Below are 18,176 nucleotides of genomic sequence, written 5' to 3'. Positions count from 1 at the left end.
TCATTAACATGTGACGTCGCATTCTTGGCTCTCATGTTAATGGTCAAAAACACGTGTATTATTAGTCATTAGTATGATCAGTGTCTTCACGTTAATTAATATCAAGATTACTAACATTGTTAGAGGCAAATTTGTGTATTAAACGAGAAGTAGCTGTCCATACCCCAAAGATGGATGCTGCCCGGTATAATGCGTTGCCATCAAATAGCTGAATCGGGCCGTGAGATCATACTTGGCTTTTTCTTTGATGTAATATTCTTTTCATCTTTATGCGATACCTATTCATTGGACACTTCCGGGAGCTACAGATCAAATCCGCACACTATCTCCCCGCCGAAATGGAAACGTCTTTTCCGGGGCAACTTGCATTTTCGCCTGGCGATGGGATTGGAAGTGAAAGCGCGGCTGCTTAAAAAGGTGACGCGCTACGAAGCACGCCAGCGCACCGGCTACGCTTTCATACATGGCTTCGCTGCCACCATTTTGGGGTTTGTTGTCATTCAAGCTTTACCAGCATGAACGCTAGCCTATAATGACTACCCCCTATGCCAGGCGTCTCCAACACGGTGCCCGCGGGCACCAGGTGTCAGGCGCGGAGCAGGGAGAGGACTCGAATGCAGAGTTGCCACTGTCCAAAGATGTGTTTATTGTCTCCACTGGTAGTAATAACAAAAAGCGCCTCAATATGAGGGAAAAAAAGGGGAAACTAAGGCGCCTCGAACCGAGGGAGAAAAAAGGGGAAATCAAAGCGCCTCGAACCGAGGGAAATACTATAACAAGATAGTGATGTAACCAAGTTACCATGGGTGATCAAACAAGGCTTCTAGGCGGGACTCGAGGATTTCGTGATCGCTAGTGTTCTTTCACAAGGCAAGACGCACTGGCACTGGACACGGGGAAAGACGCGGGTTATATGGACACAGGAGGGGCACACAGGTGAAGACAGTTGGTCATTGACGCAGGTGCACACACTTGGGAATCAGGGGTTCACGTGACCGGACGCACAGGGGAAGGACACACCGACTGGAACGAGAGGAAAAGTACACAATAAAACAGGAAGTGATCCGGACGACACATGACAGCATGACACCAGGTCGCCCGTGAGAACCGCATGAGTCGCATGAGAGTTAGCTCAAATAGCGGCACTTAGCAGTGAGCTGCATCTGTTTATTTTACAGTCGAACCTCGGTTTTCGAACGTCCCGGCTCTCACAAATCGGAATTCGAACAAAAAATTCGAGATTTTTTTGCTTCGGTTGTCAAAAATAATTTGGATGTCGAACCTCGCGAGATGAGACCCCGAGAAAACCCGACCGCGCGGCCCGGATGCCGACTGACTCCGTTGTTAAGTCAAGTCAAGTCAAGTCAAGTCAAGTTTATTTGTATAGCCCTAAATCACAAACAGTCTCAAAGGGCTTCACATAGCCAAAATTGACAATTATTCTCAAAGCATCCCCTGATCATAAGCTCCCAAAAGGGCAAGGAAAAACTCAAAAAAACCCTACCAGGGGAAAATGAGAAACCTTGAGAAGGGACCACAGATGGAAGGATCCCCCTTTCAGGATCACCAGGTTATAATGGATGCAGAGAGTACACAAGTAATACATAATATGAAAATCAATGAAAAAAAAATGGATGTCGGAGGTGCCCTCGATTGTCCTGGCAGTGTCCTCAAGGGGGCCGAGCCGCAGCTCCCCCATCCCGAACTGGTCCCCGAGAATCCAGCCAGCCGCTATCCGCTTTTGAGCCACCTAACCCCCTCCCCAGCCAGGGAGGAGGTGGGCAGAGAGAACAGAACAAACTCCGGCCAAATCGGCCATCACAAGTTAGTTAAAGGCCATCTCATAGAAATGTGTCTTTAAACGTGTCTTAAATGTTTCTACTGAGGTAGTAGTTCTAATATCCATTGGTAGGGCATTCCAAAGCTCTGGAGCCCGAATAGAGAATGCTCTAGACCCTGCAGACATTTTCTGTTATTGTATTTTCGTTACTTTGAGGATTGTATTAACCCCTAATCATGCCTTCAAAGAAAGCAAGTGGGAACAGTAAAGCCATCCTACAACACAAAGACGCTCTTAAAGCAATGCGACAGTGAGTGCCTGGCGCGCTGCGGTTGCGCCATCGGACCAAATTAAGCTCCCTGCGCACTGAGGTCCACTTAAATTTTGGAAAGTACATCAGGACTTTAAAAATATGTTCTAAATTTTAGCGACGGCTCTGTCACAATAATGCGACCAGCGTGGTGCAATTGCGTGGTCGGCGACTCGCTACTTTTGCGGGCTCGGGGGTGCGCTGCAGTTGCGCGATCGGACAAAATTAAGCTCCCTAAGCACTTAGGTCCACTTAAATTTTGGAAAGTACATTAGGACTTTAAAGATGTTTTCTAAATTTCAGCCACGGCTCTGTCACAATAATGCGACCAGCGCGGTGCAGTTGCGCGGTAGGCGACGTGCTACGGTTGCGCGTTCGGCGGTGCGCTGCACTTGCGTGATCGGACAAATATGCGCAAATGAAAAAATGCTTAAAAAAGGCGGGGGGTTCTTTTTTGTCTTGAAACCGATTAACATTTTTTTCCATTATTTGTAATGGGAAAAATAGATTCGGAATTCGACCGATTAGCTTCTCGAACCGCCTTCTGGAGCGGATCGTGCTCAAAAACCAAGGTTTGACTGTATTTTTGCTGTTCTTGTTAAAATCACACTTACATGTGAACTGGAAATGACAATAATGACACATAGAGAAAGCTAAATTGAGCAAATTGGCTATTTCAGAAGTGTATGTCAAACTGGTAGCCCTTTGCCTTAATCAGTACCCAGGAAGTATAGCTCTCGGTTTAAGAAAGGTTGGTGACCCCTGCTCTCTGCTAAGCTATCTTGCTTGCTGTTTTAAAAGCTTCTGCTTTTGATGCAAATCACGTCTCCATTTATGTACCATAAAACAAGCGCTCCTTTGGCGCGCCGGCGTTTATAGTCTGCGGGCGGTTATGGCGTGCGTGGGCTTGCATTCAGTGGCTAGAAAATGTCTATACTGGAAATGACAATAGTCTATACTAGCCACTAGCCTGTTGAGATGTGATATTGAGACCAAGGTACATTGTTTCAAAAGGTCTTACGCCATTGATGTGACATGTACAACTCAACATAGTAACACTTTTTCACTGTACTTTTTTCTGTGGTCTTATACTATCTTAACTGGGCTCACGTAATAGAGGGACTTTGCCTAACCTGTGCGACAATGTGGATTCAACTAGAAAGTGTGGAAAGAGTGCCACAGATAAGGAAAGCAATAGCAACAATTTGACGACCTATCTAATGATAGCGGCCTAATCTCCCACCACTTTACCTCATAGCCCCGACATACAATATGAAGAAGACCCGAGTTTCCATATTTAATTGCCAGAAATTCCGTCGGCACCTTCGGTGGCAGTGCCTCTGACCAGTTTTTGCATCTTTTCATCAGTTTACCAGTTATTGCAAAAGTCACTGTTGCGCCATATTAGAGGATTCTGGTCTCCAGTATTGTGAATGGAAATTCAGTTGGTTCATTGTGAAGGCAGCCGCTTCCCCACTTACGGTATGAGAATGTGTACACTTCTGCAACCACTGATGAAAATTGTTTTCAAAACTTTATCTCTCTTTTTTATCATTTTGCCCACGGTGTGTTGACATGTGTTGTATCCGCTGAACGTCCGCCCACGTCGTCACCGAGCATCGTGGGCCCCTGGCGACCGCCTCTGCTTTTTCAAGATCCCCTTTTCCTCGACACTTCCTTTTATGTGTCCGTGTACACGTGCCGGCGCAAAGGCAGCCGAGCATTTGGTCACGTTCAGCCTCGTCTCACTCACCGGGCCAACGTGTATGTTTCAAGCCGTAGCCGAGTACAGTGCGGCTGCGGGAATGCGGCTCCGGGAAGGTATGTGCTTGTTATGCTGCTCATGTCACGAGAGCGACAGCGAGAGAGGCTCCCTTGCTCTGAAGCAGCGCATCTCATTTAATGGCATCATTCAGGCGGGAATGCGATGCGAGGCGCTGGACAGTCATGGCAACGGGCATAGCAACTTCGACCTGTGAAGGACATCTGGAATGAATGAGTTAGATAGGTGGTGGCGCTGCTTTCTGCTGCAGTCCTGCCTAGATGACAACCTTCTGTTTGTTTTCTCAGAGCCAACGGGAAGCATTTCCTCACAGTTTAAGTCTAGCTGGCCCCCCGATTTTGAGGATTTCCCAACCTTTGTTAGTGGCAGAATGATTTCAGGGCTCGGTGCGGAGGTGGGATCTGCAAGGTGGAGGGCTGCGCTGTTGTGGGGGTACTCACAGACCATTTCAGTCAAGGCCAATCAAAGCGATTTCTTTCATTCCCATTAAATGTGATGTATTACAGTCTCCACATGGATTCGCGTGTTGTGTTTTGCTACTCCACACTGACGAGCTAAACTCGAGGCAAGTTCTTATTTGGTGGCACTCGGAGAACAAAAGTGTAGCCTGGCTTCTATCTCTTGCTTTAGACTCTCTCTCTCTCTCACACACACACACACACACACACACACACACACACACACACACACGCACGCACGCACGCACGCACGCACGCACGCACGCACACGCAAACGCACACACACACAAAAAATAGATGCGACCCCCCCCCCCAACCGTAGATGGCACTTCCTGTATCATACGAGGTGCGCCTTCAGCCCATTAGAGAAAGTAGGACAGAGCTGATGACCATATTTGGTAGAGGGGGGGGCTTGGTCCCCCCTGCAGCCATCTTGCCTGCCAGGCCGCTGATGCTCTCGCTCGCTCCCTTGGCCTCTGGCGTCATCCTCATCCATCCCCCCTGTTGCTCTCCTCCGTCTCACGCCAACCATTTGACTTCCTCCTCCGTCTCTTTAGCGATACCAACTTGAAAACCTAACCTTTGGTTGCGACCTGATCTGGAAAGGCTGATTGAAAGCCCTAAACCTTGTTTATAAAGGCCAAACACTTTGTTGAAAGCCCAACTTTAGTTTGCTCCCAACGGTCCGTTCCAAACGAGGCACATGCTGCTTCATGACTGATGTTTAATCCCCTGGTTGCGTTCCCTAATCAGCACAGCCCCGATGACACGCTTCAGCGTTCCACAAACATGCGCCGTCTTCTTCTCATTGTGCACCCGTTTTGTTCAAGCGTGAGCTTAATTTGCTGGAGCCTGTTCGCGATAGTGTGCACTGCTTCCGCTTCCTGGCAGCAGGTTGCATGAATACTTGAATGCAGGGCGCAAAACAGCTGGCGGGGAGCACCCAGGCCTCGCGCCCGCCCTTCTCCCACTAGAGCGGCACGACTCTGCTCCGTATCAAGCGAAGAGCAGAATTGAATTGCTCCGTTGGCCGGCAATTTAGGAGAGTGGAGCAGAGCGGCTCCTGCACCGACTTTAACATTCCCAGCGAGCGGGCGCCGTCTTCCTCAGACTGGGAGGAAACGGTGCCAGAACGTGCCGCCAGTCAGAGCAAATTCAGGACCGAACCGTCTGGGAGCATCTCTTCCTGCTTAAGTTTGAATCATGACTTCCTTTGGAACCTATCTTTTCTTAATTAGCTTACCATGTTGAGTTCTTTAGAGACATGTGTTTTTTCCATTCTACTTTTTGATGTTGTTTCATATGATGCTTATTCGTTTTGTCACAAAAGTCCTTCGCAAAACTGGCGCACTGCGTATTTGCTAACTGGCTCTTCTAATCAAGACTCGTGTGACTTAATATGCATTTTCAAATATGATTCTCCAAAGCAGGGGTCACCAACACGATGCCCGCGGGCACCAGGTCGTCCGTGAGGACCGCATGAGTCACCCGCAGGACTGTACTAAAATTAGCTCAAATAGCGGCACTTGTCATTGAGCTGCATCTATTTATTTTACAGTCAAACCTCGGTTTTCGAACGTCCTGGTTCTCGAACAAATCGGAATTCGAACAAAAAATTCGAGATTCTTTTGCTGCGGTTGTCGAACAAAATTCAAAGGTTGAACCTCGCGAGATGAGTCGGGAGGACCCGAAAAAACCCGACCGCATGACCCGGATGCCGACGGACTCCGTTGTTATTGTATTTTCGTTACTTTGAGGATTGTACTAACCTCTAATCATGCCTCCAAAGAAAGCAAGTGGGAGCAGTAAAGCCATCCTAAAACAAAAGCAATACGACAGTGAGCGCCCGGCGCGCTGTGGTTACGCCATCGGACCAAATTAAGCTCCCTGCGCACTGAGGTCCACTTAAATTTTGGAAAGTACAACAGGACTTTAAAAATATTTTCTAAATTTCAGCGACTGCTCTGTCACAATAATGCGACCAGCGTGGTGCAGATGCGCGGTGGGCGACGCGCTACGTTTGCGCATTCGGCGGTGCGCTGCAGTTGCACTATCGGACAAATATGCCCGAACAAAAAAATGCTTAAAAAGGCGGGGTTTTCTTTTGTCTTGAAACGGACTAAAATTTTTTCCATTATTTGTAATGGGAAAAATAGATTCGGAATTCGACTGATTCGCTTCTCGAACCGCCTTATGGAACGGATTGTGGTAAAAAACCAAGGTTTGACTGTAGTTTTGCTATTCTTGTTAAAATCACACTTACACGTGAACTGGAAATGACAATAATAACATAGTGAAAGCCAAATTGAGCAAATTGGCTGTTTCAGAAGTGTGTCAAACTAGTAGCGCTTTGCCTTGATCAGTACCCAGGAAGTAGCTCACGTTTTAAGAAAGGTTGGTGACCCCTGCTCCAAAGCATCGTTGCCACACGTCAATGTGGTATAACAGGCGGCTGTTCCACAGACGTCATCTGGAGTCGATATCGAGCTAGTGACAAGAAAAACGAGTTGCGTTGACTTAAGTTCTCATCCTCTCTTTTGAAGAGGGTTTTTGATGGAATTGGAAGTGCTGGTGGCAAAAAAAAACCCCATCATTGGGTTTGAGGAAAGAATTTTGCCAGAATTCAGTAATCGTGTAAAGGCCACATTTGTTTGATTGGAAGAAATTCAATCTGATCTTGTGCGAGATGGCTAACAAGGAATCCCTGACCTCTTACAGGACACCCAAAAAAATATTCAGAAGATTATGGCATCATGTCATTGCTTGCCGTCCGAGCATGGTGGCAAATCTGCACGACAAACTCGACGCTTCATTTGCGGCAACATTTGAATCGACTCCCTGCGAAAAAGGCAAACAGAAAAAGCAAGGTCTCACAAGGCATGCCGACGGCTTGGCTAACGACATATTTGCACGCGCGCCAAACAATCTGTTAAGGGAGGTTTGAAATATTTGTCGACATTCGCCGTACCGAAGCGTTTGTCTGTGGAGAACACACAGATCTCGAGAGCTTGCAAATTGCAGGGAATATTTGCGCAGGCTGTTTGGGATTTCCGGTGTGTGTTTCAACAGGCGTCTGGGTGGATGTGTCTGGTGTCCGTATGAATTGCTGATGGCAGGTGGCTGCCCTGGGACCAGTTTTTCCCAGACAGCAGATGGTCTCGTGGCAGACGGGGGCCGGACATCTTTTTCCCTCCATATTTCAAAGCCGCCTTCTCCCTGCAACGCAACATTTTAAAGCCGCTCAACTGCTAAATTTGACAACACCATAATAGAGCGAGGTTACGTTTGAATTTTCATGTTGTTGTTTCGTTCGTTTCGTTGCAAGCATGCCACCACCTGCACTCTCTCTCTTTGTCGGTGCCATTTTTGGCCAATCCTTTCCATTTCCTGCCTCAGTTTTTGGCACACAATCTTTGTTTTCAGATTTTGCTTCCACAAGCAATTTTCCTCAACATGATGATAGGTAGATGCAGAAAAAAAAGAAGAACCCAAAAGACGGCCATTTTGGTTTGAAGTGGCCATTTTAGGGCTCTTTTGTGACCTCTTTTCTTTCCTCCACTGTGCAGGTTGAATGCAACTGGCTGTGTGTGTGTGTGTGTGTGTGTGTGCGTGTGTGTGCGTGTGTGCGTGTGTGTGCGTGTGTGTGTGTGCGTGTGTGTGTGTGTGTGTGTGTGTGCGTGTGTGTGTGCGTGCGTGCGCGTGTGTATGTGTGTGCGTGTGCTGAACATGGCAGCGAGAAACTTCTAATAAGTCATCATTACATTGTTATAGCTTGACCAAACATCTTGTCTGCGTGCGTGAAGGCCACTCCCTCCAGCTTGCGAGCCATCAATAATGCAGCACAAGTGCGCGGCATTCCACTTATATCCAACTTCTGACTACTGTTAAAGGATAGTAATGAGGAAAGTGAATGAGAATCTAGATTGAAACGCTGCCTTTAGCCCACTATATTAATGCTAATGCTAACCCATAATGGGAAATGCATAAAAATGGGAAATGCATAAAAAACCCAAGCAGCTGATTTTATTTGGTATCGACTCCATCCCAAATGTTGCTGTGTGGTGCAAGGCTGCAACACAAGCAGAGCCGCGTTGTCTTCATCTGCGTCAATAAAATTCGCGCCAACAAGTGGACAAAAGCATCCGAGGAGCAAAGTGTGGCAAGACGGTGGCTGGCATTCGCGGCGCCGGGTCCACGTGCGAGTGTGTCTTGAATTGATTAGCGGCCATCTTTGATGCAAGCCAGACGTTTTCAAGTGTTTGTTGTTGCCGGCGTGTTGTTTGCTCGCCGTTATCACGGCGGCCCAGACCGACGAAGCTCTTTAGTGGCGCATTAGCCGCGTTAGCATGAAGATTGGCGGGCCTTGCATGTGTGTTTCGTCCCCCCAAGGGAATAGGTTTTGCCATATGTGTGCGTGCGCTTCCAGTCAGCAGGTGGCTGCGGCGGTGTTTGCCGACGCGAGCCATTAGGTAATCACTCTGATCTATTCCCGAAGCGGTGTCATTATATATAGCATTATCCTCTCTGCCACCCACTCGCTATTCTCTCCTTCTCTTCCCGGTGCACTTACTCTATTTTCCGCCTCCCCTCACGGAGTCCTCCAGCCGCCGCACTCCCACACTCGCTCCATCGGGCCGGCATTTGCTCCGACTGGATATATTAGCGCTCCCCGTTGTTTGTCTCTGCTCTCTTGACATTTCGCTTGTCATTTCCCATCGCTTTCCGTCATAAAGACTTGCACCCCGCCGGTGTTTTGAGCCCAAAACATCCCGTCTTTTCCTGTCTTGGCTTCCATCACATCACGTGTGTACGGAGTATTGATTGCATGCTTCTTTGACAGCCACAGCAACTGACGACTACAACGTGTGTGTACGTGCGTGCGTACGTACGAGGTCAATAACTCACCTGAGCAAGCGGCGGGGTGGGGCGAGAGTAAATCATACAGAATGAAAGATAGCCAGCTTGACAGACTGCATTTTCAAGGCAGCGAGCCAAATGTGGGGCAAATTTCAAATCACAACCCCCTGGCACCTTGGGGAAGTGGACCAGCTGTGTAAAGAACCCCCCACCCCCACCGACACACACATACGCATTTATTCTTACCGCCTAGCCACCCGGCTGGCGATAAAACAAATGGGTAAACTCCCAAGATGGCGACTGACTAGTGTGGCTGGCATTTGTTCTTGCCAAATAGTGAGCTCCTCAATAACTGATCACTCAGGACGACAATTCAACCAACTGCTTTTCTATGACGCATGATATTCAGTGTCTTTTCTCTTTTTATGAATTATTCCGTAAAAATTGGTTTCTTGTCCCTCGAGCAGTTTGAGGACATTATGATGATTGCAACCACAACCTGACTTTCATACTATTAGACTAACATGTCCAGATGGTTGTTGTTTCCCACCACCTTTGGGACCTACAAAAAAAATCCTTCAGCAAATGTAACTACGGCTGTGTGCAAAAAAGAAATGGAAGACGGGAGCTACAATATTACATCAACTTTATCTTGCACAACTACTCCTATTGCGCCATGAATTGCGAAAAGCCTCGTTTTGGAATTGCAGTAAGTAAGTATGTAGGTAGGTAGGTAGGTAGGTAGGTAGGTAGGTAGGTAGGTAGGTAGGTAGGTAGGTAGGTAGGTAGGTAGGTAGGCAGGCAGACAGGCAGGCAGGCAGGCAGGCAAGCAAGCAAATAACTAACTAACTAACTAACTAACTAACTAACTAACTAACTAACTAACTAACTAACTAACTAACTAACTAACTAACTAACTACATAAATGTGTATATATCGATTTTTTAAAATTGCGGATGAGTTAAACGTCCCAAAACTGTTGATTGTTAAAGACAAAACAAAGCCAGTTCTGCTACCCCAGTTACTATTTTTGCATGAATATGATAAATTGGTTCAACTGTCTTTTGCATCCTTCACGGCGTTGTTTATTTTTAACCTGTTGTCTACATTAACATGTAAATCGTCTTATAATCTTGTCAACACACAGGTTTTTGTATTAGTCATGCCATATAAAACCCCGTCTGGGTTCATTGGAGACGTGCCAACAATTTCATTATTTTATACAGTGTGCGCACGATGTGTTTTATTAATGGCGCATACTGTAAATGCCATCGTGTCACATCTTATTCTGCTTGCAGGCATTCAGTGACTTATATAGTCCATAATTTCATGGTCATTTGCATGAAATCACATTGTATGTTCTGTTTTGCATGTATCTGGTCATCTTAATGAATTCATTATGGACTAAAAAAAAGTTGTTTAAAAAAAGAAAAAGGTCTGCCGGCGGAATACATAAAGGTGACTGTTCCCGACAAATAGCAATTCAACTAAACCTGACCCAGGCGGCGTCAAAGCCGAACGAGCTACGCTAATGCGAGATGCGCTCGTTTTCCTCATTTTCTGGATGAAGTGGCGCTCGGCCTCACGTGACGTGCTATTAGGCATGCGCTTGTTCAGCCAGGGCCACTCGTTTACCCAACAACAGAGCAAACCAAATGCTAATTCGGCATTAGAATATGGCTGTAGCTGCTCTTAGCATATGCTAGCGTCTATTAGCATACAGCGCGAACCCCTTCAGCGTAGAAAAGAATGGCGAGGAGCCCGATGAAGCCATTCGGTGTCACGCACATTTGTGGAGATGTACACTCTGCTTCAGAGGTCCACCTGCATAAAATATACTTTTATCACAACCATGAAAAGCGCCTACTAATTGTCACCCCCTACTACATATTTGGGATTCACTAGTAACACTGAAGTCATCATGTCGTGGCAGCTAATCGGCCTTGGGCACCTCATCATCACGACGTCATCAACCACCGTGTGAACTGCGACCAGTCCAGGGTGGAACCTGACCCGGGATCGGCTCCGAATAACCCGACGGCGAGCCTCGTGAGCAAAAAGCCGCGGATGGAAATTTTAATAACTGATCTGCCGTTAGGCGAGGGGAATGTGACGGCCAATCGGACATTAAAATTTGACCCGAGAATACGATTCGATTCCAGGCGCCGCCGAAATGATTTATCATTTCTCACAGGCGACACTTTTGATGATGTCGTTGAGACAGCCGTCGCCTCCCGCCGCTCGTCGACCTTGAGCCGAGTCCCATCACGGGAAAAATGACGGATCGCAGTGTCAAAAATCAATGGACACACGAGCATAAAAAGCGGCTGTCTATTGACACATTTCATTTATTGTTAGCGGGAGGCCTACCGTCAGCTAATTTCTACTTTTAATGCATATGATGAAATTTTGATAAGAGCTTCTAGTAAATGTGATGGTGTTTTAAATGTTTAAAAATAGTTTAACAGTCAACGGTAAACTAAAATTAAAAAAAAAATCACAAAAATCGTGTTGCTAGCCGTCTCTCCCCCAAAAACTCATTTTGCTAAACTGCAAGCATGTTGTAGTCAAATTCAACTCGTGCCTTGTTTGTCACGTAAAGGAAGGATGGAAAATAATGGCGGTGCTAGATGCCAAAGTATTGAGCAGCCGCCTTTTGCGCATTTCACTGCCCTCCTCGCCTCGCGCCCTCTCCACTCAGCCTTTTTCAGCTTCATTAGTGCCACGTCTCCACACACCAATTTTAGCAACGTCCGGCCGTCTCTTTGCACCGTCTCAACAACGGGGATGAAATTTGGAGCGATATTGATCATTAGCACTCCCGTCTCGTGAAAAAATGTAATTACAAGACTAATTTGATCTGGTTTCAAGTGGCGCTACTTGAACGACTCCAGTCAGCAGTGGACAAACTGTTGCCGGTGAATTGAATTCCCATAAACGGCTGCGAATTCAACTTTTAATCCAATATATACAATTGCAATCTAAAGCAGCTCGGCTGGGAGATATACACCGCCTCGGGATTAGCATAATAAAATACCGGCGGGGCGGGGCTTTTTTTCCCCCTTCTTTTTATCGTTTGGTGTTTGCTACAGTTATGGCGGCTCGGCAGTTCAATTGAAAAAGCCCCGTTCACACTGATGAAATCATTTTGCCTTAGCAGAGGCAGAAAAGTCATTTCCCGCTGCTGCCGGCAGTGTGACAAACTACACGTCTAAAAATAAAGTGTGCTGGAGAAAAGACAGCGCCACACCAAGGTCATGAACTGCACGTCAGCCGCAACGCCTGACGGCGATGGAATCAGTTACATGAGACGGGCGCCAATAGGGTGCCTGTTGGTCAATCTGTTTGCCGATTTCAATGATCACCGATTGCGTGCACCTTTACTTGAACCCTTGCAGTTATAAGTGTACCTAATGTTGTGTCCAGAGAGTGCGCATGCAAACCCAAATACAGGGGGTCCTTGGTTTACGACCGTCTCGAGTTACGCTGTTTCGTGTTTACAACACACGTCTCATATACCGTATTGGCCCGAATATAAGACAGTGTTTTTTGCATTGAAATAAGACCTAAAAAGTGGGGGTTGTCTTACATTTGGGGTCTAGACATTATTTCCATTCACAACGCTAGATGGCGCCAGATATCTTTAAAGCAAATGCTGAACTTAACTCCCCAGGCCAAAGCGAACCCCTGTCACGAAGAATAAAAATAGCGATAGCACGAAGAAGAAAAATAAAAAATAGCGGTAAGAAAGAAAATAAAATAAGAGAAGAGATCTATTTTCAAACTTGAGTCTTGAAAAAGAGGGGGTCGTCTTATAATCAGGGTCTTCTTATATTCGGGTCAATACGGTATTTAAAGCCTTTTTTCGACCTAAGCGGTTTTGCGTCGTAAGCGTTGTGAAGGCGTTGTAAGATTCGAAACCCGCAGGAGCTAGTTGGTGCGCACGGCAGAAGAATACACCGCGAGAGAGGCTGTGGACCAGGAAAGACCGCGTTACCCACTCACATGGCATACGCCATTTTGGACTGTTGCGTAATCTTGCTCTTGCAACGCCCTTTCCAGTGTGAAAGCCAATCACAAGAATAAAGTTAAGGAATTATTTTCTCTTTTTTATATTACAGTACTGTTTCATTTTATTCCTGTTCCTACTTACACCGATATTCGGTTTACGTCGCCGCGTTGGAATGGATCGACATCGTAAACCGAAGACCAGTCCTGTATATTTTTGTTACATAGTTAACAGACTCGTATCAAATTGTAATTATGTGTGCCAGAGTTGGGAAACCCCCCCCCCCCCCCCGCATGTGCTCTGACAGCACGTCTGACTTAAGGCTTCCAGACGACAAAGCTTCTCCAGAGTGATTTTGAACACAAAAGTTCTTTGCTATTTTTGCAACAGCATCGAAAGTAAAATTCCACACTTAGCCCGAGGTGCAATTCCCCAAATAATGCCCGACTGTTAAAAAATGAATTAAACCAGATAATTACAATGTTGCCTTGATTTCTCTAAATTAGTTTTATTAAGCTTTTTAGCGCTTTTAGCGCCTAAATGAAGCGAAAAGCAAAAAGTTGTCGCATCAGCCGAGGGGATGAGAAGGGATAAACATTTAGCGACAAAAAGTCCCGCTTTTGCAAATCTAACATCTGATCGCTTCAATTAAAGTAATTGAAGTTGCACAAAAAAGCCAATCGACGGAATGTGTCAAAGAATTCCGTCGAGCCGGCAAAGTCACCTAAACCCAACACGAGGCCGATTAAAGGCTTCATTTGTTGCATCTGTGTACGCTTGTGTGCGACGACCCCCCCCCCCCCCCCCCCCCCCCCCTCCCCCGCATCAGCCACCGGCTTCCTCCTCCAATCAACAGCATGTACGAGTTGATGTTAAAAGGCTATCGGGGCGCTCCGCATTAATACTTGGCTAATTAACAGCAGGCGGCGTCGTCACAGACACAACGCGTCGACGTCTCGTCCTACTTATTGTGCCGACTTCGCCGCGCAGTCGGGATGGATTTGTCTTTCGCCGGCACAGTCAAGATGGATTTGTCTCTCGCTCGCGGCGGGCTGAAAACAAAGCCGAAATGAGCACGCCGGCAAATTAGAGAAGATGAGAGCGCAGCGCAACGAGCGAGCCTTGCTCTCAGTTATCAGTCAGCACTAATACAAACACAATTTCGTCAAGATGGGCCAGTTTATGCTTTGGCTTCTTGCAAAGTTCCCACTGCAAATGCTGTCGTCCGCGGCGCAGGTGGCGAGCCATGTCAGGGACGCTTTGTTGCCTTTCACTTTGCGTGGGCGACGCATCGTGGTGCTACCGTCGGAAATGAAGCCCCCCGAAACTTTGAGTCATTTGCTTTAAACTGGTTTCTTAGCAACAAGGGGGGTGGTCCGAATTGCTCAGTTCACTTCCGTCTCTCCTCATGACAAGGTTGGTGACGTGTGCAAAATTGTTCGCTCTCTTTGTGAAAAAAGGATGTTAGTTAACTTGCTGTGGACAATAAGACCACAAAAACGATTTCTGGTCGTATGTGTAGTATGATCATTAGCAAAGCATCAAAATCCCCTCAAATGGGATGAAGTGACTCTTTTTGTGATGTAATTCAAAGTCTGTTTTACCTGCGCCAGCAGCTTCCCCTCCACCATCGGCGTCCCCGCCTCCATCCGTCATCCTCGAATCTGTTGCCACAGCAGCAACAGCGTGACAAGGAGAGACGGACCAAATGTCATGTGAGTCATTGGGTGCGCAATCTGTGTGTGCTTGTGGAGACGTCCGTCCGCGGCTGCAAGAAGACAAAGCTGCTCCCTGCTACGGCCAACCTTCCAACCGAACGGGATTCTGTGCGCTCGTTGATGCCGAGCGGCCCTCCCAGGCGAAGGCGTCACCCATCCAAAGCCATGAGAACCCGGTCTGCAGGCATGCTGACCATTCCGTTGTCTTACCCCAAAATAAAAGTCTACCACATCCAGTCTTCATTAATATATATTAAAAAAAAAAATGCCGATAGCCCCCCACACATTGATGCTGCCCCACCTGCCTTTAAGTAAATCAACACTTGCTTACAATACGAAAGTAAGCCAATTGCACGAAAAGGAACGTACGCTTCTTCGTCTCACAACAGAGGCACGAGGCTCTCCAAGAAGACCCTCGCGAGTGTGTTCCTCAGAAGAAGAAAAAAGAAAGGGGCTGAAACCTCAGGAGAGGCAGTTCAAAAGAAGTAGAAGGGAAAAAAATTCTTCTCGCATGGCAGCATCCGCGTTTGCGTGGGGTTGGCATGGGGTGGGGGGACAAGTGCAAAGAAAGCAGAAAGTAATACTGTCGTGTAATATCCTGAAACAAGGCAATTCCCCTCCCCCAGAGAAAATATTCCACATCCGCTGCGACAAGACCCACCATTTTCTCTTCTTTTTTTTTCTTTTTTTCTCGCTGTCCTTTTGTAACAACACAATGTAATCATAACGTGATGTACGCCAGCCACCTTTCTTGAAGCCCCATTCAAATGTTTCAACTCATCAAAGAAAAGCCACAGGGCGAGTGCAGGGTTCGTGAGGAGCATCCTAATTGTGATTAAACCACTTCCACATAAGGGAAACAAGCCAACCAATTCTTGTAGTGCATCAGCAGCGTTGTCATTGGTTCTACTCGATCAAAAATACACCGGAGTCTTGTACAGTGGCAGAGCTAGAGGGGAAGCTGCAGGTGACTGACACCCCCCCCATCCTTGAAATATCCCTCGACCCCGCCAGGTGCGAGACCTGACTATTGACTTTTGGGTATTTTCATAGTTTTTCTTTTTCATCCAGTATTTTTTTCCCCACATTTCCAGCCATTCCACAAGGGAAACATATGAATCATTTTATTTTTTGCGAACCCCCTGAGATATCCTTGGCCACATCAAACAACAAAATCCTAGGTTTCTCTGCCAGTGGTCTTCCACTGATCCAGAAATCATGTGCACGGCAGTCTACAAAAATTACCGTGATATTAAAATGATTGCCACGGCAGTGTTTGTCGACTTGATGAAAATCTACCAGAGCGTTGTATCATGTAATATTTTCTTGATGAAGCAGCATGTGGCGCATGGCTAGAGGTTGTTTACGAACGTCCTGTTCCGAGTGACTGCAAATAATTGTTTGTGATACAGCTTGTGTTACATTTGCGATTGCAGCCGCACGGCAGCGTACGGAATGCTGCAGTCTTTGTCGTCACCCGCGTGAGCCAAAATGCCACTCAGGTTGTCAAGGAGACACGGCGGGCGAGGGGGGTGAAGCGGAGACAAAATGCAAGGGAGGTAGAATAAGTGACGGAGGGGTCACAAGGTCAGACGTGGGCAAGATGAAAAGAGGAAGCTGGTGGAAGGAAGGCTCACTTCCTCTTTACATCTCGGCTGTCGGAGCCACGCTGCCATTCCGATACACGCGGCAACAAAATTTAAATGAAATTGTTTTCATTTCATCACGTTGACGTGTGCTTCAAAAATTAGGCGCAGTTTAATCTCTTAAATGCTTGGATATTCAAATGGTTCCAATTAATGCTATAAAAATGCTACCTTCCTTCCATCCTCCCTTGCTTGCTTCTTTGACTTCCCGAAAAAGTTGACTTCCAAAGTGTCTCCCACTTTAGTTCCACTTTTTATGTGACACTTACACAGTATTTGTCATTTTATAGCACCTGCCAGGCTCATAATAGAATAATATGGGCTAATAACAGTGATCATTTATTTGCAGGTAAGTGAGTTCCTTGATAGCTTCAAATAGTGAGTAAATGCCATCAACTTGAGATGTACGTTGTTAGGATTGCGTTGCCTTTATGTAGCAGATGACAAAATGTTAGCTTTCATTGTGTAACCTTCATGACGCTAAGGAGAAGAACGTGTCTTGCTCCCGGAGTTAGCGTTGCGTTGCACCACCAGAGGCAAGATAAAAAGATGACCGCATGAAATGTTAACTGCACTCAAGAATTTCTGTCTTGTGATGTAAGAGCTTTTTTCCGTTCGACGTGTTATCATTTTAAATACAAGCCGCCGCGTCGGATGACAAAATATCAGGTCAGGTTTCCTCCGATTTGCATGGGACAGTATAATCGACGTCGGCGTTCGTGATATTACCGCGTCCCCCCCTCCATTTGAATCTGGTTTTACATTTTTGCCTTATGGTGATTTATTCGATGCGCCCCAGCCAAGACGACATTTTACCTCCGCCGCGCTTAAACAAACATTGCCAAATGCAAATGGGGGCACGCCGCGCCGAGCGGCTTCCAGGTAGAGATCTACATCAAATGAATAAATCTACGTCTGCTCCAAATGTTCTCGCTCCCCTTCAAGTCTGGGACAAAAACGGTGGGCATGAACGGGGGGGGGGGGGATTGGGGATACAAATCTGCCGCAAAGTTAGACAAAAAAGGGATAAAAAGGAACAAAGAGCCGGAAAATGTCAGAGCCAAGAGACTCGCAGCGATGGCGAGATTAGAAAAGTGAGTGTCAAAAGGGGAGATGGAGGATTAGCCCATGGAATGTTACTGCAACAACATGGCAGAAGGGGAACGCTTGGTGAACAGAAAAGCCATCTGTGCGTCCACGTCCAGTCGGGCTTCTCAGCGTTCTTCGGCCCAGAGGGAAAATGCAAGTGGCAAACTTTGTTTCTGTAAGGGTGAGGGGGGGCACAATATGGGTTTATAAAACAATAAACAAACATTCGTAGAAAATCACTATGTCTTATCACAGCGGGTCAGTACAGATCTTTGAAGTGGAACCATTCAATGCTTGCATTGATGTCCATCAATTGATCTCATAGGGAAGAAATGTCGAACGGTGTCATGGTATGTCTTGCGCTCGACTTTGAAGGTTTACGGTAGTGCATCTGACACACACACACGCGCACACACACACACACGCATGCACACACACGCACACACACACACACACACACACACACACACACACACACACACACACACACACACACACACACACACACACACACACACACACACAC

The 18,176-nt window shown here is 46.8% G+C and overlaps 1 protein-coding gene and 1 long non-coding RNA gene across 11 annotated transcripts in view; one reads left to right on the top strand and one right to left on the bottom strand.

Moving 5' to 3' along the window:
• grik5 (glutamate receptor, ionotropic, kainate 5) overlaps positions 1-18,176 on the top strand; it is a 97,625-nt gene that overhangs the window by 27,145 nt on the left and 52,304 nt on the right. The gene's annotated exons all lie outside the window — the stretch shown is intronic.
• On the bottom strand, positions 1,360-15,520 carry LOC125975846 (uncharacterized). The gene is made up of 3 exons (XR_011087338.1): positions 14,802-15,520; positions 7,300-7,547; positions 1,360-7,169 (listed from the first exon to the last, which is right to left on the bottom strand). It is a non-coding gene; the product is annotated as an uncharacterized lncRNA (long non-coding RNA).

This window comes from Syngnathus scovelli, chromosome 9 (genome assembly GCF_024217435.2).
Source record: "Syngnathus scovelli strain Florida chromosome 9, RoL_Ssco_1.2, whole genome shotgun sequence".
Taxonomy (NCBI): Eukaryota; Metazoa; Chordata; class Actinopteri; order Syngnathiformes; family Syngnathidae; genus Syngnathus; species Syngnathus scovelli.
This window is presented reverse-complemented; position numbering and strand designations above follow the sequence as displayed.